The 22,414-nt window shown below is 39.1% G+C and overlaps 1 long non-coding RNA gene across 5 annotated transcripts in view; it reads left to right on the forward strand.

Moving 5' to 3' along the window:
- The first annotated feature begins 228 nt into the window (after positions 1-228).
- Positions 229-22,414, forward strand: part of LOC142411759 (uncharacterized) — a 46,883-nt gene continuing 24,697 nt past the window's right edge. For 2 of the 5 annotated variants that reach the window (XR_012776260.1, XR_012776262.1), the window contains exons 1-4: positions 446-1,088; positions 1,229-1,356; positions 12,048-12,136; positions 18,195-18,263. This is a non-coding gene — a long non-coding RNA (uncharacterized LOC142411759). Of the gene's footprint in view, positions 387-445; positions 1,089-1,228; positions 1,357-8,317; positions 8,485-12,047; positions 12,137-18,194; positions 18,264-22,414 lie in introns of those variants that run through there. The other 3 variants (XR_012776261.1, XR_012776264.1, XR_012776263.1) reach the window with 3 other exon arrangements.

Here is a 22,414-nt window from a genome sequence, read left to right on the forward strand (position 1 = left end):
TTCTGATACTCCTCTACTGTTGGATTGAAACATCAGCAAAGTTTCTTTTTCAGTTCTTGATAGTCCTTCAGTACTCATGTGATGGATATCCTCAACCCAATCACTGTCAGACACTCATTTGTTTTGTACGTGTATAAAATGATGGCTCACAACGTTTGGGGGTATGGAATGAATGTTACATGTTGCATTGTTGAAGTCTGCTGCTAATATTAGAACAGAATGAACAGCTCACTTCCTGGAGGCATCAGCAAGCTTTATTTGCAAATTTTTTCAGTGGTATCAGACATGTGGAATAAATTATCATAAATTGCTTGTGATTAAATGTAAAGTACCAGGAGGATTTGCAATAGTTAATCCCTTTATTTCTGGGGTCTGTGAAGAGCAAAGTAAGCTGAAGACTGATATATAACTGGTTTTCATTAAAACTAATGCTCTTACATTATAGTATTGTTTTGTTTAATTATGGAACATAATTTTAGAAATTATAAGCTTGAGGAGTAAGGCAGTTAGCAATGTATACTGGCCTATAACTGCAGTTTTTCTGTATAAACTGTAAGTAGCAAAAGTGATATTAGAAGCATTAAGACTTGCTCCAACATTTCATTAATAAACTAAATCTTACTTTGTACTAATATATTACATGGCTATGGCCAAAAGCAGAATTTCCCCCTAAATTCTGCTGAAAGGTAATCTTCTATTTCCATATGGCATAGAGCGAGACAAACATGAAAGACACCAACAGAACTAGTATAGTGTGGAGATTATGTGCTGTGGTGTTCTTGGGTGCGCACTGATTCACCCAGATGTCAGGAGAACATCTATTTCCTGTTTTGAAATTATTATTTCAGCTATTATTCACTTCCAAAGACCATGAAATAGCAATAGTTTCTCTATGGCCATCTCTGTGTATTTTAGTTATTGCCCGTTTTGGGGAGAGACAGCTGAATGGAGTGGGAGAACCAGAGGATAGCTGTTCAGCAACATATTACTCTAAACTGGCCCTGTTTTACTAAGTAGGGATATTTTTTGTTTTGTTCTTGCTATTGAGAAGTGAAACCCTGAAGTAATCCTTTCACAATTTATTTAAAGTAAATTTTCTTCACCGTTACCACCTACAATGCTGAAATGTGAATTAAAGATTAACAAAAAGAGAAAGCAAGCAGATAAAAGTAGATGCAGTTAGTTTCTCATTTGGTTCCTTCTTTCTTTCTCCTTCTTCTCCTTTTAGGTATCTACCAAAGGAGCAGTCCCCCCTGATGTTTGGAATGTAAATGCAGTCATGTCTTGAGATCAGGACAAGAGGTGCTATCAAGATGCTCCTCCTTCAGTGGCAGAGAGGGGAGTTCTGAATTGCTGGTAAGTTCTCTGGGTCCATACAGCAGTCTGATCCTGTTGGCTAAGCACGTTCTTTCCCCATAGTCCCTGTAAAGACGCAGGGTTAAGTGGATTATCTACACGGCTACAGGAGTTTAGAGGTAAACCTCTAAGCTTGCGGTTCCGTGAGGCAAGGTGAGTTGATCCAGTAGCTTACCACTGCTGAAAGGATAATCTTTTTCCTTTGCTTCCAGCTAACCATACCCAGTGCTTACTCTGTGTCTGGTCTAGCCCTTGACAGACTCGTCTGTGAGCCACTTCAGCCTGTTCACCCAGCATGAAAAGGGCAGGATTTTCTTCTGTTAATAAGCTGAATTGTTTCATGCAAATATTTGATTAGTGCTATGGGTGGGGCAAGGGGCAAGGGTGGGACCACAGCAGAGAAGTGAGGAATGGCATAAGAGAGAATGGAAACAGAATCTTTCCCCTTTTTTTTTTGCTCAGATTCTTGTGAAACTGCACCGTGAGATACAGCTCTTATTTATTTGGTTTTTTATTGAGGAGGAAAATAGAAGGGTTAATTCAGATAACTAGAAAATACTCTGTTATTAAAGGCAAAGCAAAAGTAGTGGAAGAGCATCGGGGGATGCTTTGGGTTGGTATGTGTGCTTCTTGTTTGCCCTGTTTATAGTAAACATTCTTTTTAAATAGGTGCCAAGCTAATTAGGCAAGGTCTTTTCTTCAACTCAATGGCATTTCTGTGTGTGTCACATGATACCTTTGAAACACTGACTTCTGTATCGAAGGATCAGAAGGCTGGCATAGAAAAAGGGGAGAATGTGTGCACACATCCTTCTTGACAAGGGAGAGCACTGAGATTGCAAGTAATCTCTGAATTAGGGTCTGATTGGTCTGATTTCCCTGTGTATGTCTTCTTTTTCCATCTGGAAATTTGTTTGCTGGAGGAATTTGAGCCTTTTCTACATTTGTCCAGGATTTATGGATGTTCAGTAGATTAGGCAGAGACACTGTGCAGCTTGGAGATTCCAGATACATTCATGTTATATGTTCAGAACAAACACAGAGCGCATTTGCAGTGAGTCAAATGTTTTATGGGCAGCACCACAGAAGCCTGCTGTGGAGCTAGTATGAGTATTCGCAATAATTCCAACATGATCCAGAAGCACTGGACTTAAGTATTTTATAATACGCATGTAGTTTTCACTTCATGAAATCTTGCGAAATATGACAGCCAAACCCTGCTGTAAAGAATTGTGGGAGTGTGGCACACAGGAGTGGGAAAGAGTGGAAACAAAACTCGTAATATCAGTATGTGCAGTGAGCCTGGCCAAAACACAAAACATGCCACTTTTTGTAAATAGAACTTGCCAGGGGTATGTTGAAGGCTGTGAACATCAATTCAACAGAAAGCAGCTTTTCCTGGAAGGGGGGATTTTTTTCTGCTTTTCCACAAATTTTGCCCAACTGGCTGTACCTTCTTTTCAGCAGGTGCACCACATTCTCAAGCACCGATACGCAGTTCAGTGTGTCCAAACCCTGGGGAACAATATTGCTTGAAGTTTTTGCTGCACAGTTTCTGTTCCATGGCACTTCACGTGTCCTTCCCCCCAGGACCCACCCTGTCTTAGTGTTGAAGGTGCTACATAATCAGTAGCAGTCTCCTTCAGTCAGATGGGTGTGCTAATAAGCTAAAGACAACAGGCAAAGGAAATAACTATTCAGAGGCCTTGAGGTCCCTAGGGCTATGACTCAGATTTGGGACAGGGTGCAAGGAATTGCTTTATTTGGTATCTGTTGCCTTCTCAAGTGCAGTGTCATTGTTAAAAGTGAAAGACTGATGTACTCAATCCTTTTCGCCTTGTTTTTAAGGGTGAGGTATGTGGATCATACTCCTGTTAAAACAAACAGAGTCATACAAGGTTTTCCATGTTCTAGATGTAACTTGGCAAAGGCTGAGGAATCCAGAGTTAAGACTGCTGTTGCAGACGTAATTAGCTCCAGTGACATTACGTGTAATACAGCTACACAGTTCCATACGGGCATTCCGGTGCCTACCCAGTTCTGTGTAATGGGTTCAGAATACTAGTTCAAGTGTTCTGATTTAGCATGCAACTATATAAATACCTCACAACATCTGAAAAATTTCTAAGAATGTGGCGTTTACAAGATAGCAAAGTAGAAGTGGGTGCCCTAACTGCGGCTGCAGCAGAAATTGCCAGTGTAATGTAGCATGAGAAGAACAATCATAGTAAAATTATAATTATAATCCTCTGACCTGGCACTGATTTGCAGAAGTATTGTGGCTGTTGTTTCTGAATTCTTGGCAGAGAATTCTGTGTATCCTAAAACCATTCCTTCAATCAGATACCACATGCTTTAAGTTTTAGGTTATTTAGAAGACTTCTTTATTTGATTCAGTCTTGGGTTAGTTTTATAATGAAGGAGAAAACAGCTCATTAACAAACAAAGCAATGTTTTTATACTCTGTGGTTTTCCAGCTAGTGGCTCTTACGAGAGGTAAATCACTTACATGAATACGCTAATATCCAATGTAGAGCTCGTAACCCACAGCGAGTTTTTGCAATAAATAAATTTTAGTTTTCTTCTGACTGCAGTCAGGACTGAGGTTTGCTAGTATCAGCACACCACATGTGTTGCTGTACTGTTATTAATTGTGAGCAGGAGTTGCTGAACAAATTCAAGGCAGGGACTGTGCATTCAGTTTCTGACACTGCTCGCATGCACTAATGATCCAAATGGAATACTGGGAATGCTGCATTTAAACCGAGTCTGACAGGAAGGATTAACTGGGGCAAGCACTGAATTGCACTTGACCTTGAATGTTTCTGAAATATACAAGTAAGAGAAGGTAAATATTGAACGTGAGGGACATCCTGATCCTTTTATCTGAGCCCACTATACAGCAGGAAAGGGGGGAAGTTACTTTTACTTTTTGTGAATGCCTAAGGATCTGAGCATGCTCTGTCGAGCAGGATACAGAGCAGACTGCAGCTCTGTTCTGTGTCTGTTAAGGAAATGAGCCCCACCTCAGCTAAAATGGGCAAAACATCCTTGGTAAACAGAGCATTGGGCAGAGCTTACACAATTAGCAATTACTCCATGAAACCCAGGCTGGCCACTGCCCAACTTTAACTGAACTTTTATCCTCCCACAACATTTTGTTTAGAAACTATTTTTATTTTTAAACAATAATACTCACTAGCAACACCCATCCCGGAGGACATCAACTGCTCTGACAGCCATCCCAACTCCTGCTTAAATTGGGAACAGCAGATGCCATCTCTTCTAACAGAAACGATGAAAAGTCAGTGACTAGTACTTAATGTCCTATACATCTTCATTAATGAAAGGGAAACAAATTGCTCCTACAATGCTGTATTGTTAAACTCAGTCCTGCACAAAGGGTGCCTTACAGTCTTTGTGACAATGTGTTCTTCATGATGGAAAGTGAATATGTTGGAAAGCTGTCAATCAGGGAACAGGCTGAAGCCCCTAAAATCGCCTCTGTCCTCAGATTGGATTCAAACTGTGTGCCAGAGAGAAAAAGTATTTTGCTGATTCCAGTTTATGTGAGCAAGATTATGCCTTAGTTTCCTTTCAACAATCAATCTCATTTTGTAATCTGACAAAAAATTTGAACCTTTATTCCTCTGATACTTCCAATAATGGCTTAGAGGATCTCCTGGGGGTGGCCAGTGAGTGTTAGCAAAATAACTGCTTGCTCTGTGACAGTTCTGGAGTTCAGAGAGCTGGGTACTTGCCCAGAGTTACTTGCAACAATATTAACCACTGATGGTTCCCCAAATCAAGTACCTCCTACCTTTCCTACCAGCATATTCAGCTGTTCACAATCCACAGGCTTCCCAGCACTACCAACTGGCTGGTTACACTGTAAGTCTAGTTATATCGCAGCCGTGGCCTCCTCTTTTTGAAAATAGAGTCTAAAGCACCACATTATCAATAGGAAGTGATATGGAGAAAACATGAGGCTAGAATTCACTTTTGTTTCATAATCCAATTACTTGGGATACACTGAATCAATGGGGCTATTCCAGCTCTGAGAATAAGGCCTGCTCGTGTGAATACGTGCTTGGAATCCCAAGCTCTGCCAATTCATGCTGGCATGACTAAAGAGATTCCTGCTTCCAGCTCTCTGCCTGTTCTCCTGCTCGATGCTATCAGGCCAGTGGGAGGGGTGGCTAGCTAGACAATGGTCCTGTCCTGAGAAGCCCCAGTCTGGTGTAGCAGAGCAAGCTGCCATAAAGTTCAGTTTTTACTTTCCTCTGAGCAGCAGTTGCTGAGGGCTCTGATTCACAGTCCTTGATGGATTTTGACTACAGCAGCTGAAAAGGTTCCTATCCCACTATCACTCATAACTCCATCAAAAATCGTAATCAGAGCCTCCAATCTAATCACAGGGCATTAAACTCTGTTCTTCAAAGCTGTGAGCAGTATGGCTCTGTCAAACCATTGCTTACATCCAAGGTCAGTAAAGTCAACTAGCTCAATGTGTATTTATACACATATACACTCATGCTTTTAAATACACTGCTGCCAGATAACTATGATCTCCCAGTGAGTGCTTGATTCCTATATGGTTCTAAAATCAAGTTGGTTTTGTCAGCAGTTTGTCAAAATCGTATACTGACAGTTTTTCACGCCACGAGGAGTAGTAGCAGAGCAGCATTGTGGGAAAAGTGATTTATTGCACACATGTTATAAAGGAAGTTGCTCTGAAGAATATTTATATTTATGATTTAAATGAGATCATCTGGGTTTTTTTCTCAAGAATGGAATAATAAGAAAATTTTGAATGGATGCAGTTCTGTGTTGGTGTGAGGAGCGATCTTGATTTTTTTTGTGGGGGTGTATAAAAAACCCCAAACTATTAGTCTGATTTAGAAAAATAATTTAAGAGCTATTTTGGGGAGTATAGTCTCCAAATTCCTACCCTTTGGGTGTAAAGCAAATGTCTGGATTTGCTGAATAAAAAATGATGCCAGTAGATAACTGTTTGGAATTATTTTGACTGCAGCCAGCAAATATATCTCATCACTATGGTTGCAAAAACAAACACCCACCAAAGAACTGTATCTGACACAGAGAAAATAATTAAGGGAAATGGAACAATTTGCAGCCTGTATTGAATTCTTCACGTTCCCTCACACAAATCAGTAGTTAGAGGGGTGAACTCTGACCTCGATGTGGATACTCTGTTTGAGTTCTTGCCACTCTGATAGTAGCAAATAGGGCGAACATTACTTAAAAATAGAAAGGAACTTGAGATGTATCTTCCTACTCAGAACCATTCCATCCCACATTTTTGATGATGGATGAGAGGAGGTTAGAATCACATGTCTGGATTTGAATTCAAGAGTATAGTTTTGCTTTTGAGTCCAAATTGAAAATAATTTGGTTTTTACCTCTGGTTTGGATGTAGTTAGAGATAACAGAACTTCCCAAAAGTGCCTTATTCTTAAAAGTTCTGCCAGTTGAAGTTTAATGGGATCAATCCATAGTTAAGCAAGTAATGCAGTTCCATACCACTAACATAAATAATTTCCTATAGAATGTATTCATATGTTTTTAACCCCAAGTATGTTTAATTAAAAATAACGACAATGAAAGGAAGAAAAGAAAGGATTATATATCCAGGGTTAGATATCCATAAAAGGAATATAAAAGTCAGCACAGGTTTTAGGACGAGGGGCACAGCTCACATTGGAATGGCTGCTGTCCTTCCTTGTTGATGTGTGGTGCAGCTGCTGAACCACCAGCATTTAGAGCCAGACTGAACATGAAATTGATGCTACTTTTTCTGAGCGTGATTGGTTGTAAATAGCTATTCAGCATCATCTCTTCCAGGACCTGAGGTGACCCTTCTTAGCAGGACAATCTTGAGAGAGGAGAAGCCAGAGTAACAAATAGTGCAGCTGTCCCAAAATAAGGCACCAGCTTTCATAGAATCCAAGCTCTAAGATGAAGATTACATCCCTCCCCCCAAAAAAATCAAACAAACAAACAAACCCCCAAAATACCCCCAAAACCAGCTCTGCGGATAAGAACCTCAATCCCCCAACTGTTTTATCTGTAGTTTTATGCTCAAGACTGAGCGTAGTGAATCGTTGTTCCCTTTGGCATGAGTGATTCTATGAAGACAAACTATACCAGCAATTGTAATGTCCTTTCTTCTCCTCCTCTCCCTCTGGAAAGATCCAGTTTTTCTTAATAGTTCTGAAATATGATGCACATCCATGGGACATGCATCCCATTCTCTGCTAAGAAGATGCAATGATGAAACAATATATATAAAACTTCAAAAAACCGTACAAATTCCTCCTTTAGAAAAATGCGAGTATTCCTTCCCCACACCCCATCATTTATTTGGAGAAACTGAATCAGGAAGGCTGAAAGACACGTGAATCCATATCAGTACAAGAGTTGACTGTAATAAATTCCTGATAATATGCCTATTATTCCAGACTATCCCATCCAAAGAAAAACACTATGTTACTTAACAGAGCTTACAGTGAAACCAAATGATATGTGCAAAAGTGATACTTACAAAGGTACTGTAGAATTAAGTAATACAACGATGCATTCCAAAATCTTTTTGGCATCAGCTTACTTAAAATTAAAGGTAGAGTTCCATATTTAAATTGCAGTTCATGGATAGCCACAAACTTTACAGCAAACATGTCCTAGCTGGGAAAGGACTGAGGATGTAATTCAACTTCTAATGTATTTTGCACCAGAAAATATGTTTAAATGTACTGAAATTAACAATTTTCAAATAGTTTCTCTACTTTGCCTATATGTTTTAGAAAAGCAAATCATAGAAATGTATTTCTCCCCCAGTCAGCAATAAGAGTGACATCATATAAAGGGAATGTACACAATGCCGAAAGTGTCCTGCTGGTTTGTATTAGCTTCCCTGGTCAGGCACATCCTGTGTAGCACTAGTTAAGCTTTACCAGTTTGAAAATAGACAGATCGTCTATTTGAACAAAGAGTGAACAAAGAGTTCACTGTGGAGAGAAGCTTCCCTGCACCCAGCAAAGAGAGAGCAAAGCTGTTCGGAACATTTCAAAGGCGGATGCATAGTCATTCCTCTTCAGGCACAAATTGGTCAGTGCTCTTTTGGTACAAATTTAACCCCTCCTCCTCCTCCAAAATAGTAACACAGTAAAGAAGCAGCATGAGAGATAAACGAGATGCAAGTTATTATAAATAGGTTTTCTAAATGAACCCACTTCATCCAGACAAATGTTGACATACTTCCCAAAGCAGATGGAGAAACTGACCTGGGAACTAAGGAGAAAGTGGGTCCTTAGGCAACGAGGGGAAAATAAATGCTATTGTGTGTTTAGAACAAATGGCGGGCCATGTTCAGGCCTGATAACGGAGACTTCTCACAAGGTTTGTTTCTGTGGGACTTTGCTGGCAGTTTTCTGAAGCTGCTGGTATACTAACGTGAGAAATAAACCCACCTATTTCTTGTTATTAGTCGGAAAAAGTTCATTTGTGAGGATGGATTTGAAAACCTCTGTGCTGAGAAGGGAGCGTGGGGTGGCATTTCTTCCCTGGATACAAATTCAGCTTCTGATATTGTTAGTAACAGCTGCGTGTGTAACTGTGGAGCTGCTATAGATGAAATGAAAGGCAACTTCAATATGTTTTCCTTTTCCTTCCTGAAGTCCAGCAGCTATACAATCCCTCCTGAAATATATGTATGCTACATATATTTCAGTAGCTAACCTACTTTTATTTTCATTCCATGAGGTGCTGTTTGACTTAATGCTGGGCACAGCCAAAAGAGCTTTCTATTAAATCCCTTATAGAATCCCTTCTTGAATCCTTTGAAAGATTAACTTTCTGAAAAATGATCTTAACCTAAATTTCTAATTCTTTTGGCAAAAGTTTGAGCAACACAGTGTTTGTGTGTCTATGGGTGATGAAGGCGACAGCAGTTTAATGGTAACTCATTTAGCGTGTGTGTGTTACTTCTATCTCTACAGTAGCCACTTAAAATTGAGCTGATGTCCAGCTGCTGGTGATAATAAAGGTATTAGTACCATTGTAGTTAATCAATGGGTGCTTTCAAAATTGATGTCCTAAGGAAGATTAGAGAACAGGAAAAAAACCCAACCTTGTATTTGAACTGTGTATTTACCAGAAGATCTCAACCCACTAGTAGGAGGTATATTGAGCAGATGGGTTGGCAGAGACACATAGACAGCTGGTTTTGTCTGGCATACAGGTGTTTAACTTGGCTGCTTGCAGATTAGCTACTAGATGCCAGTTTTTTTGAGGGGATCACCTTGTTTAAGAAAAAGTAGCTCTTGTCCATTCCTCTAGCAAGTTCAGTGAATGAGCCAGAGCAGCTATTTTCGCTTCCTCCCTACTAACCTCTCTGACACAGTCCAAAAACCCCATTCACCTTCTGCCAGAGTTGGATTTAGATGGGAGAGAAAACAGTCTTTGCAGTTATGGTAGTGTGGTTTTGCCTTTTCTTGTGGTAGAAACAGAAGATGGAGCAAAACGAGACATTGCTGGCGTTCAATATTCAAACTATTGTTAATGTTCTGTTATTCTTCAGAGAATTCTTTTTGGTTTGTTTTTGATAGACTGACAAACATTAGCTGAGCTCTGCGTGCCTTTATTTGAAAGAATGTTTTTCAGTAGTTCCAAGATGAGCTAGTACTTGATTGTAAGTATATTGGGATTCAGTGCTGTGAAACTTTTGGGGTTTGTCCAAAAGTTAGACTGCAGAAATAGCTGTATAACATCAGCAAAGCCAGTTTGCTGTTTTCCAAGTTGTAGTGAGCCATAAAGTAAATGTACTTTATGCACTGGTGATAGATGTCATCTGAGAATCTTCAACAACGGTGCCAGATACACATGATTAATGAAATGCTGTCTACTAGAACACTGAGTGTCAAATGCAGACTTGGTATAAGTAGGTTAAATAAATTTGCCCCGAGCATAATATTGTCACTGGTGTACTTTTCTTCTGATGCTAAGTGTGATCACAGCTAGAATGATCTGAGACTGCTGTTGAAGCCAAAGTTTTCCTGTTGCATTTTTGTCTGGTATTCCAACCTGACTGCCCTGTCAAGAGCAATCACTTGATTGCTTTTGCAACATCTGTCTTTCCTGTATGGAATCAGATCTGTAAGAGGCTGGGCAACCTCACTTAAATTCAGACACAAATTTCTGACCATTGTAAAAGGACAATAGTCAAATGTTAATCTGACTTTGTTACCTTTAATCAAGAAATGTGAATATGTGTAGAATGTAATATTTTGTTCTTGCTCCACAGCAAAGGCTGGTTTTTGTTACTTTGTTATAAACACTTAAAATGCTATTAAAATGCTCTTCCTAATACTGTGCTTTGTGAATGCAAGTTGTGCAGTCAACTTCCTGAACAGTGCATTGAAAATGTAATTCCTACCGTCAGGATGCACTTGGTCTGAAGAGCTTGCAGCAAGCATCTGTATTTTCTGTTAAAGAAACCCATGTGAAGACTCTGAGCTTGTCAACTTAATTTTTTAGCAATAATTTTTGTTGGCATGAGATTGTAGTCGCAGCTATATTCAGTTAACAGGTAGCTCCTAATACATAGGTGTGTGTTTGTGTGTGTATGATTAAATAAACAAACACAAAAATGGACATTCTATATATACATATAAAGTTAATTCTGCAGTAAAGTTGTCAGACATTATAATTTAAAATAAACTACTGGACCACAGTGACAGCCACTCTTAAGTACTCTATTTCTATGTGTATGCTTGTTTTTTCAAAGGAATTATATATTTTTTAGAAAGGGGGAGGTGTCAGATAACTGTAGAAAAAGGAATGGTTTTATATTTGGGATGAGCAATCCTGTTATGCTATTTCCAAGTCTGCTTTAATGCAGCATGTTTTCATTATGTTTCAGAGAGATGGCAAAAAAGGAAAAAAAAAATCAATGAAAACGCAGACAGAGCCAACTAAGAGTGAAATAAAAAATGAATCAAGAGAAGCCTGTGTGTAAAGAAGCAAAGTGGGAAAAAGAAAATTTTAATGCAAATAAGTATCTGTGCCAGTCTACTTTTTAGAGACTGCTCTGTTTCAATGGAAGTTCAGTTAGTAGAAAACCAGGGTTATTAAAACTAAGAAAAGGGAGTCATTCTTTGAAAGTAATATGAATTTAACTGATGGAAGAAACAGGTCCATGAACTGTAGCAAGTTTTATGAACACTAAATATAGTTTGAGAAGTTTGAACTGCTCTTTTAACTCTTAAATAGCTTGGTTTCTACTGTACACTTGTAAATCATGACAGTTCTCCAGTTATGAAATGTGTAACTTAGTGGATTTCTCCTAAAACTGCAATGCTAATTTTTTTAAGTGTTCTGCATATTCATATTCCTTCCCATGTGATATGATTGACTAAAACCTTACCATTTAATGATGTGTCTCAAGAAATGTTGTGGCATCTCTTGACCTATTATGCAACAGTCCAGTAGTGTTAGCTTATTTAGCTATGACATATCTGAGGTATTTCAGCATCCGCCTTTAGAACAGGCACATAGCTGTAAACGAAATATGGTGTTTGGGTTGCAGTTTAGACATCCACAGTGCTTTGTCTGAATTAATCAACCTGCTCATATGACATGCTTAGTTACAGCCATGTTACTGTTTTTTATAGGTGTGGTAGGTGTGAAGCTGTTGGGTAGTAGCCTACGAATCCAGCCCAGTCATTGGAATGCCATATGGAACCTGGATGAAGTGGTAAAGGTATTATACAGATGTATCGGGTATTTTTGTGTGGATGTATTGATTTTTGTTTAGTGGGTGGCTATTAGAAAGGAAATTTGGAAAATAATACTGTGGGTCTGGACAAATGATCTCCCAAGTGAGCAGTGCTGTTATTAGGACAGTGGCCTGCCTCCAGCCTGAATCTGTACAGGTGCCAGGAGTCAGCAATCCAGGGGCTCAAAAGGACCAAAAGCTAATTGTCATTTGAAAGGCAAATTGTAAAACGATTGGCACCTTCTTTTCCGAGCTGGCACTGGAGACTTATCCCAGTGAAGCCCCTTAGAAGACCGGCATGCTGGAAACTGTACAGCTCTGGGAGAGGGTAAAGAGAACCAGCTTCTCACCCCAGTCCAGCACCTTGGAGGAGTTTGTAAGAGTCTGTCACAGCCAGAGCTTGTACTCTCAGCCTGAGTTAAATCATGGAAGTTTGCCCCTGAACAGTCATTTTGCTGAGTGCCTCTAAATCAGCTTTTGCAGTCATGCCAGTTAACAAGTTGACAGTCAGTCAGCTTAACTTAAAACAGAGAGTGCAAGCTTCACTGTCCTCAATCCTGTGAGGCTGTTCTGGAAGAGATGGTGTCTGCTCCACCCTCCCTCCCCGGGTTACTGCAGCTCCCCATACACCCCTAACTGATGGCTGAATGCCACAAGTTACACTTCTGAATGTGTCATTACTGCTGTTTTACTGTAGTGACTGATTTATTATGCAAGTCTGTGGTTGCACTGTAATCAAAAATCCATATGGCTTGAGGGAGACAGGATAGGGTAACCAACATTAGTGTAGGGTGGATTTGAACCCTTAGGTGTTGAGTTGTCACCAAAAATATTTGGCTTCCCTTTAATATACTACACAGTAGATTGCCTTCTTATTCTAAGCAAAAAACTGATATTGAATTAAAAGACCTTGTTGTATATTAAAGAAACTCAAAAGACTTAAAAGAGTAGGGCAAAAGGGCAGTCATAGAGAATGTAATATCTGAAACAAGAGCTAAGTTAAAAAATGATTAGCTGTTTACTGGCCAAAGAAAACAAGTCTCTGTTAGACCTAACCTGCCTACTCCTCTCCTAAGGCTCATATACCAACACATGGGAGCTCTATGGTGGAAATTTACATTTAATTCTGTTTTGTTTTACTTGGCGATTGTATTCCTCCAACCTTATTGATTTCAGCATTCAATATTTTAATGCTGCATCTCAATAAAAGATACCTAAGAGCACAGCCAATCAGTTCTGCAAAATAATACAAGTATCACTTCCAGTTAATGAAATGTGGCATTATTCCCAGTGATTGGCCCAGAAGAAAAGGTTCCTTTGCAATATACTTGACCCATGAAGATCTAATTTCATGTCTCCACAATAGTTACATGAAAAATGTACCAAATACCAGTCGTTAACTGACTGTTACAACTATAAGCTTAATTCTTGATTTGGAATCCATTCATTAATGAACTAGTGCTAATACAGCATTTTTGTGTTTGCGCTTTTTTTGTGTGAAGTGACACATGATTTAGTTTTCTTAGAAAATAAGAATGCCCTTACAGCCCATGGGTCCACCTAGTCCCACATCCTGTCTCCAAAAGTGGAGCATTACAGACAAATCTGTCATGGTTCCTGGATGTGCAAAACAGCAATATCAAAAGCTGGCATAAAATCATTTTGCCATCTGAGGTTGTGGGCCAATGTTAGACACATATGGTACTGAGGAAAAAAGATTGACCTTACCAAGAGAGCAGGGGAGCTGACAGAAGATAAGGAAGAGCATATTTTCACCGGTAGGCAGAACTCCCAGCAGCACAGGATCCCTAGTTTGTGCCTCATCAGGCAGAGGGATGGCAAGGATGGCAGAAACAACAAGATCATGGCCAATAGGGTAGACAATAAATTGCATGAAGAGATGAAGCAGCTGGAGAAAATCCAGGAGCGTTGAGAACATTACTACTTCAGGAGCCGTATCACTGAACATGAGTGTGTCCAGTGTCGGCAACAGAGACCTGTTTAAAAAAAAGTATCAGGGAAGAATAATAACAGAGCAAGAATATATGATCCTTCTGCCATGTACTCTCCTGTGTTTCAGCTATTTTTAGTTCAGGGGATTTCCTGAACCTGTGGTGGTTTTTCTGTAGGGGAACCCTAAAGAATTTATTTTCTAGGTGCTTGTTCATACTTGCCACAAACTCACATAAATTTCTTGTATCCATGATATCCTTTAAAAATGAGTTTCACTATTGCCTGTTGCATGAAGAAAATCTACGCTTTCGAACCTGGCTCTTTGGATCTTCATTTGTTTATGCCTGGTTCTTGTGTTGAAAGAGACAGCAAACAGTCACTCTTCATCTAACTCCTCTATGTCATTAATGATTTTGCAGCCTTCTCCTCTTTATCCGTTCTGAAGATTCCCAGCCTGCCTAGTAATTTTTTATATGAAAGCTCTTACAAATCTTTAATCATCCTTGTTACCTTTCTCAGAATATTTGTCAGTTCTAACATATCTTTCTTAAGATGAGGGGACCAGAACTGCACATAGTATTTAGGGTGTGGGCGAGTCGTGTATTTATATGGTGGCAAAAAGATATTTCTTATTTTGTTCTCTATTCATTCCTGATTCGTCTTTCTTAGGCTTTTCTATGCGAATTTATTCTAAGAGATATGTTATTTGAGTGTTTTGCAAAGAAAAAAGTAAGAAAACTGGTGGTGAGTATTTTGGGCCTACTTTGAAAAGCTTGGAGCATAAAAAGACTTAGATACCCTTGTTATCCATGTATTCTTCAGAAACCACATAGCTTTCTTTCTGGAATATATAATTTACTTGGAATTGTGGGTCCAATTTTCAAAGGGCATCTGTACTTGAATATGTGTATTTCCAAGGTCTGTTCATTGATACATACAAATCTTTTAACAAAATGCTTTTCACTTTCAGCTTAATGGGCTTCTCCCTTAAAGAAATATCATATACATTTTAAATCTCTAGTATTAAATAGAAACGTAATGTAGGCTGTAGACGTTATGCTTAGGAAATCTGTGTGCTTAATATTAGCTCACGTGTGGCTTATGCAGCTCTTTTAACTCCCTCATGTAATGGGGAAAAAAAAAAAAGGTAAAATTTTCTTTTAACATGTTCATTACATTCCACAGGATGTTTGGGAATAGGAAAACAATGTATTATTCTAATCAATTCTATAGGTTTTCTTCCATAATCTCTTTGCTGCTACTGGGCCCTCTTGGTGAAATCATGTCTATTACCACTTCCTATGTCTTTTTATGTTCTTTTTTCCTTGTCCCTGTTTCTCTCAGACAAACCTAATTTTTATCATGTTGTTTGCTTAAATGAGATTGTCTTCACTGCAGTCATTTCTTCAGAGCATAAACATTCAAGCTAGGTTTACCTAGTTAGCTTATTTAAGAATAATAGTTTAGAGATGGAGTAAGGAGTTTGTCAGGCTAATTTACTGAATTTCCACAGCAAATCACAGCTTTGACTAGACCTTGACCAACCCTTAGCAAGCCAATTCAGGGCTGGTTTGGGGTATGTCTACATTATGCTATGAATGTATACTTGGATAGATTTTCTGTAGCTCTTTGAAAGTCTGGCCTCTGTTTTATAGGGTTCACATTTTTTTCAGTTGTGAAAACAGAAGAAAATGATCTAGTATTTACCTTGCTCCTTCACATGCCAAACATCTCAAATTGAAATAATTTCTGTATTGTAGTGACTCATTCAGTCAGAGAAACTTAATGTACTTCACTCACATGAATGTTTTAACCATCATAATACTTTTGTGAACTAGTTAAGTGTTATTAACCACATTTTACAGCTGAAAAACACAGAGATAAAAGAGACTAGAGACTACACTGTCAAAAATGACCTTTAAAAAATGTAAGTGCAAAAATTCAGGAGCCACTTTTTCAATTTGGATGTTAGTCAGTTTGCCAGTGTCACCTTGGAAATTTAGCAATTTTGGCAACACATCTTCTGAATCTTGCTTTTCAATTTTATTTGCACCTTAAACATATTGTTTCAAAATGAAAATAAATGTATACTTTACTTCATTAACAGTCAGATCTACCAAAAATAAATAACACAATACTGACTTCATCGTGCTAGTAAGTGCTATGCTCCAGCCATTTATTTAATAGTGATGTTATTTATAGAAAGCTCCTTCACGTGATGTTGTTGCCAGTAACACAGATGTCCCTTGAATGCGCTCTATTTTAAATAAAGGTGAAAGGCTAAGGAAAATACAAGAGAACCCACCTTTAATATTTGAATTCAACAATAACAAGCAGGGTGTGGCCACTCTGAAACTGTGGCCTGTCGGATGCTTGGGCGAAGGGAAGGGTGGGAAAGCTCTCTGCTTACCAGTTCCACAGTCTGGTTAGTAAAAACACATCTGACACCAGCGATTGTGGCCTGAAAGATACAGTGAGAACGGGTGGTGCTTTCAGTTACTGCAATGAAGAAAGTGTCTTGCTAGTACTTGGAATGTAGCCACGGAATAAGCAGTTTCACTGGCGTTAATGTACTTAATGTTTGAGAAGTTGTGAATGAAAACTCAAGAATTGTCTCCTGCATGTTAAAAAAAAAAAAGAAAATAAAAAGGTCACCTTCTTTAGACTGCTTGTTTTCCCCCCAAAGGAGACTGTGAGGCTCTTCACATCAAGCTTATCCTGAAAGCTTCTTCTTCATGCTCAATTTGCTGTACTTAAACCAGACACTGTGATATTTTCAATGTTTAAAATGAGACTTACAGGCTGCTATTTACAGAAAATGCTGTCTCTCCCATTTGACAGTGGTTTGATAGTAAATGAAATTCACAGGAATGTGGGTAGGTCAGAGACAGAAAAATGCACATTTTACACATGGATAATCCTCCCTGGAACGACATGAAGTTTTTGTTGTTTGTTTTTTCTTGTTGTTGTTTGGGGGGGGGGGGGTGTTTGGTTTGTTTTGTTGGGTTTTTTTATTAGAAAGTAACAATCTGATGTTTCTGTGAACTGAAACTTTAAGGCTTAAATAATATGTATTTACCTGAAATCAACTTAGTAGAAGCTAGAGGCATCCTAGACCTGGCAAAAAAATTACATATACTTCCACCCAGAATAGACTTCCAGTAACCCACAATCACCCAGACCTTGCTCTCCAACATATGAGGTCACCTGGAACAGGCACTTGATTTTTTGAATTCTTATTTTATCGGAGTTTATTCATTTAGTTCTGATTCAAGACAAGTTAGAACCTAAGAAAAAAATATTAGTGCTGTATAAAATCACAGCCAATGTACTTTGCTATTCTAGAAGACCCTACTAAATAACTTCCACTCTGTCTTATCTAGTTATGAAGAATTTTATTCTGAGAAAAGGGAGTATTTTTCAGAGTGTGTAGCATGGTTGAGTGTCTGCCATAAACCAGACTGTTCACTCCTCCAAAAATGATACAAGCAGGTTGCAGTGAGGCTAGTATCTAGACAGATTTTGTCTGGACTCATTCAGCACATGGAAAAAATATTTAATTTCATTTCTTCACAAGCTGACACCACAAAGCCATTTCATTTATTTTTCCTGACGTGTTGTTGTGTTGTTCGATACTGCATGTAGTCTCCCCTGACTTTGGAACAAGCTGGTAGGATTGAGCAAAACTCCTTCATTTTCACAGTTACAAGGAAAAATGAGATCATAAAAGAGAAAGTTAACTACCAAATAATGATTTGGCTCCCTGTACAGCAACACCAAGCACACCTGAAGTAAATGACTTTGTTAAGGCTTGCTAGCCAGATACTGTGGAGCTATTTCTGTTGCTTTCTATACCTTGCACAGGTACTACAAAAAAAAAAAAAAAAAGGCCTCCTACAATAAATTCTCCCCTAGTCTTGGGCCGTCAACTTGAGAAAATTAGCAATGCTGCTAATGGCACAAAGAACACTACTTCCCCATCTGTGTCGTCTTCTAATCAAAGCAGGAAAAGATCAAACCCCTTTCCAGAGATAAGCAGCACTAAGAAACTTGCAGGGAAACTAAATATTACAACTTCTTGTTCCTGCAGCTCCCAATAGAGAAAAGAAAAAGATCTGCAGCCAACTTAGAGAAGTTTATAGCGGTTCTGGACTGAATGGTAAGTGCAGGGGTATAAAACCTATGGAGCATATTGCTATCTTAGACAGGAGCCAGGCTTTACTTGAACAAGAAGAGACCTGTTTCAGATTTCGATATTAGTTGAACTATGAAGGTAAAAGGAGAACAAGTTGCATTTCAAAGATGTTCAAAAGGTGCAAAAAGCTTGCCTCACCACTATTTTTTTGTCTCTGTGGTTGTCCTCAATCTGGGACCCATGTTAGCAGCTAGGAATCAAGCAAACCTTTTTTTACACTGATCCAGCAAATGTTTGCTTATCACTTTGTTCAAATTGCTGCATAAGCAGCACCTGAGAAAAGAAGTAGAGACACATCTGAACAAAAAAGTAAATCAATGATAGGAAAGTTTAGGAAATGCAATGATGACAGAGGATCCTGATAAAATGAGAGCAGAAAACCTGCAAGCAGAAGCAAGTCCATCATAAATGTGGGACTACTGGGGTTTCCCCTTCCAATGGAATCTACTTTGACAGTGTTAGCACATAATTCATTTTAAGACTATAGCTCTTATTCTTGTCAAGGACAACTGCAAAGCAGTCACAGTTCCCCTGAATTTACAGCTAGAAAATCAAAGGTCTTTTCAAATGTATCTTATCAGAACTGGGACTGCTGCTTGCCTGTGATGGACTCAGATGAGTGGCATGGAATTACAGATCTTCTCTTATGTCTTTTATCATCTTTTATGAACCAAGATGTCCGCAGATGCTTAGATATCTGGGCCTCAAAATTAGTTTCTATGAACAAGAGTGCCAGCAAAATGTGACCAGTTAAATGATCCTAGAAACTTAATGCAAAGGGGAGAGGAGATGGGTAATCTCTGATAACTAAAATCTAAACTATGGTTAATCAACCATGAGTTAGCTGTGAGTCACAGCACATCAGGGGTGCAACCATGGGCCTCAGGAGATCTGAGCTTAGTTTCCTGCTCTACCACAGGTTTCACTCTCTGAAGCTGGGCAAGTAATTTAATCACTTTTGGCCATCTCCAACATGGGGCTGATAATCTCTGACCTTTTGCCCCTGTTGTCTCTCCAGACTAAAGGTTCCTAAAATGTGGCAGTCTGTCACTACAGTGCCTAAGCTCCGTACAGCCTGATCAGACATGGGGCCCCTTGCACACTGTCATCTGGCAAAGACCATAACACAGTTCATAAATAATTATGTTTTATAATAGCCCTTTACCTCAGTTCCCAAGGAGAGGACGTAACATATTGTGTTAAAGAAACAACTCTCCTCTGGTAATATTAAAAATGTTCTGAACTGCTCTCTAGTCACCCCAGAAGTCAGGTGAAGTTGTAAAATCCCTTTCAGCAAGTTGGTGCGATTTTAACATGAGTTCAGGTCTGAGCTTGGAAACGCTTCCTCTGAAGAGAGTTCCTTTGAACAGCCACGGTGTGAAATGAACTTCTCAAAATGATTGTGGGTCTTTCAGGGTTCCGGGTTTTGTTCCAGTATTTATCAATGCCTTTTGGCTTGCTAGAGCCTTTCTAGCTGGAATTCCTAATTTAAGAGGGGAGAAAAAATTCAGCTATTGCAAGTACATTAATGCAAGGTGATTTATTGCATGTACACCACAAAATGACAGCAATGACTCTCTGAACTGTCCAAGCACAGGGAGCTGTTTCTGTCAAATACTTATGGTATGGCTGGACACATGCTCAAACTAAGATCTTTGTTTAGTAAATATTGGATATTCCCTAGTCCTTTATATCCTGTCGTCATTTCCTTTGTACAGCTTGCAGCTGTAGTTTCAAGCCAATGTACAAAGGTTGTTGGTTAGGCAGAATTTCGTAAGTGTGTTTAACCATGTAACAGAGATATTTTCTGATGGTTTTTCCTCTCAATAAAGTTCTTGGAGTTCTGTAGCCTGCATCCAAACTAGCCTACACCAACATCTTCTGTGTGTAAGTCGTAATCAGTAGATTCATTTATTATCCATTTAAGAAGTATGAATATACTGTAATACACATACAAATTTATAAATATAAATATATACATATATGTATAAGTATATATAAAAAAGTTGGGAACTTGGCTGCCATGTAGTCAGTTTGTGGTTTTGGAAAACCACAGGCTCCAGGGTGGAGATAGCCATTGTATTGCATTAGCTATTTTCTCACAGTTTAAGAAGCAGCAGCTCAAAACACTGTGGTCCAGACAGCAAAATACCCAACAGTAAAGCGGTTCCTCCATGTAGGCCCGTGTGTCTCACCAGGCCTCTAAAAAGAGGTGAGTGGAAGGGGATGTTGGCTAGTTCATGAGCGGTCACAGGGCCCGACGTGTTGGGCAGAAACGGGAATGGAAAAAGGGGGAAATTGTGTAGTGGTGCAGCCTTGTGATAAGAGACGTACACTGAGCTGTGTGAAACGGGTGGAGGGTAGGAGGATTGTTTACCCTGGGTCTTCACAGGACTTGCTCCACAGTAATGACTATGTAGGTGTTGGTTTTCAGTGCAAAGAGGGAAACCAGCAATATTGCAGTGTTTTTGTCAGTTTTGAGCTGTGGGCAGAGCACAGAGGTTTTGGATTGAAATTTTCCTTTTTTCTTTCATCCCAATTAATATTGAAATGGATTTTTTTGGGTGGATTTTTTCCTGTTATATTGTCCTCCTCCTGTATGTTTCTGCTCTGTGAGTTGAGTGTGCAAGTGATTAATACCAAGCCAGAGTTAATTAATTGAATAGTAAACATCTGTGTTAGGGCTGCTGCCCCTCTCAATTCTCACTCTCTTTTTAAGCTCTGCCAGAGGGCTTTGGCTGTGTAGGGCTAGATGGGAGAGGAGTTTGGCTGTTAACATCTCTAAGTTAGGAAACGTATTGAAACTGTGAGTACCACTCAAGTATGCCAGTGAACAACTCGTACAAGGTAGCATGATTCAGCTCAGGGGCCTAGAGGTGGAAGCCATTATTTTCACTTTTACTGCCTTGTAGAATTTATATGTGCTTTGAAGTCACAGGGTAAAACCTGCACATTTTGGAAATATTCAAACTCGGCACTTCCTGGGAGTTGTTCTATAAATGATGCCAGAAAGCATCAAACAAACAAACAAAGAAGCAAAAAACCCCCCACCAAAATGAAACACCAACAAAACCCCAAAAACTTAGATGAGGTAGAATTCATGCTCAATTCTCTGGAAAGACTCCCAGCCTAAGTGTAGCAATCCTGAACAGGTAATATTCAGCAGGCAAAATCCTATTTTCTACCCCTACCAACTCAGACTGTTGTGATCCTTCCAGAGATGGTTTTTCCAGTGCTAAGACAATGGAGCATCACAAGTTTTCACAAATATGGAAGTCTGAAACTGAAATGGTTCTTTTGGCAGGGTAGTAGAAGAAAGATGATAAATGACTTTATCACACTAAGGAAAGCAATACATTTGCAGCGTCCAGGGTATCAAACCAATGATTGGCTCATTCAGTTTCAAATTAACCTCATTAGATTTTGTAAATGTAAAACCTCTTTTGAAAAATGGCTTCAAAACTGAACCTTGCTCTAGAGAAATGGCTGGAATTTGACCTCTTTCTAATAGCTTCAATTTTTTCCCTTTTACTTTTAATTCATTATGATGTCACCAATGAATACAATAATCTGTGTCTTCTGCCAAAATACTTCATAAAATGTTATCTATCTTCCAGGGGGAGTGGGGAGGGGAGTTCTGTTTGTTTAAAAATGAAGTGAATTAAAAAATAAAATAAAGATTACATAGAACATGTATTTTACTATTAGACGATCTTAGAGGCCATGTTAAGAATTAAGAATTGTTTTATTGGTCTTTCATGCAAAACTGTTCTTGCCAATCAATTTGCACTGCTAATTATCTTGCAGAACTAAAACTGTTTCATGAAGGCTTAGATCCTGGATCACAGCCCCCAGCTTCATAGTCATATCTGCTCATGGGAATTTTAGCACAATATTCCCCCAGGTGCTACAATTGGGTCAGCAGCTCTCCTGGGAGCTCGAGCGTAGACGTGGCTCTGTGGGAGTTGGACAGCTTTAGTGCTGCTCACAGCAGATGCCATCCAGGGTGCAGGAGGGAATATCTATTTATTTTCTCCAGGCAGATTATGGAGTAGGAGCAGATCTGTATAATGGCTTTTCTGCTCCATAGTTCCCCAAGGCTGTTGCTCAGCTGG

This window comes from Mycteria americana, chromosome 6 (assembly GCF_035582795.1).
Source record: "Mycteria americana isolate JAX WOST 10 ecotype Jacksonville Zoo and Gardens chromosome 6, USCA_MyAme_1.0, whole genome shotgun sequence".
Lineage (NCBI taxonomy): Eukaryota > Metazoa > Chordata > Aves > Ciconiiformes > Ciconiidae > Mycteria > Mycteria americana.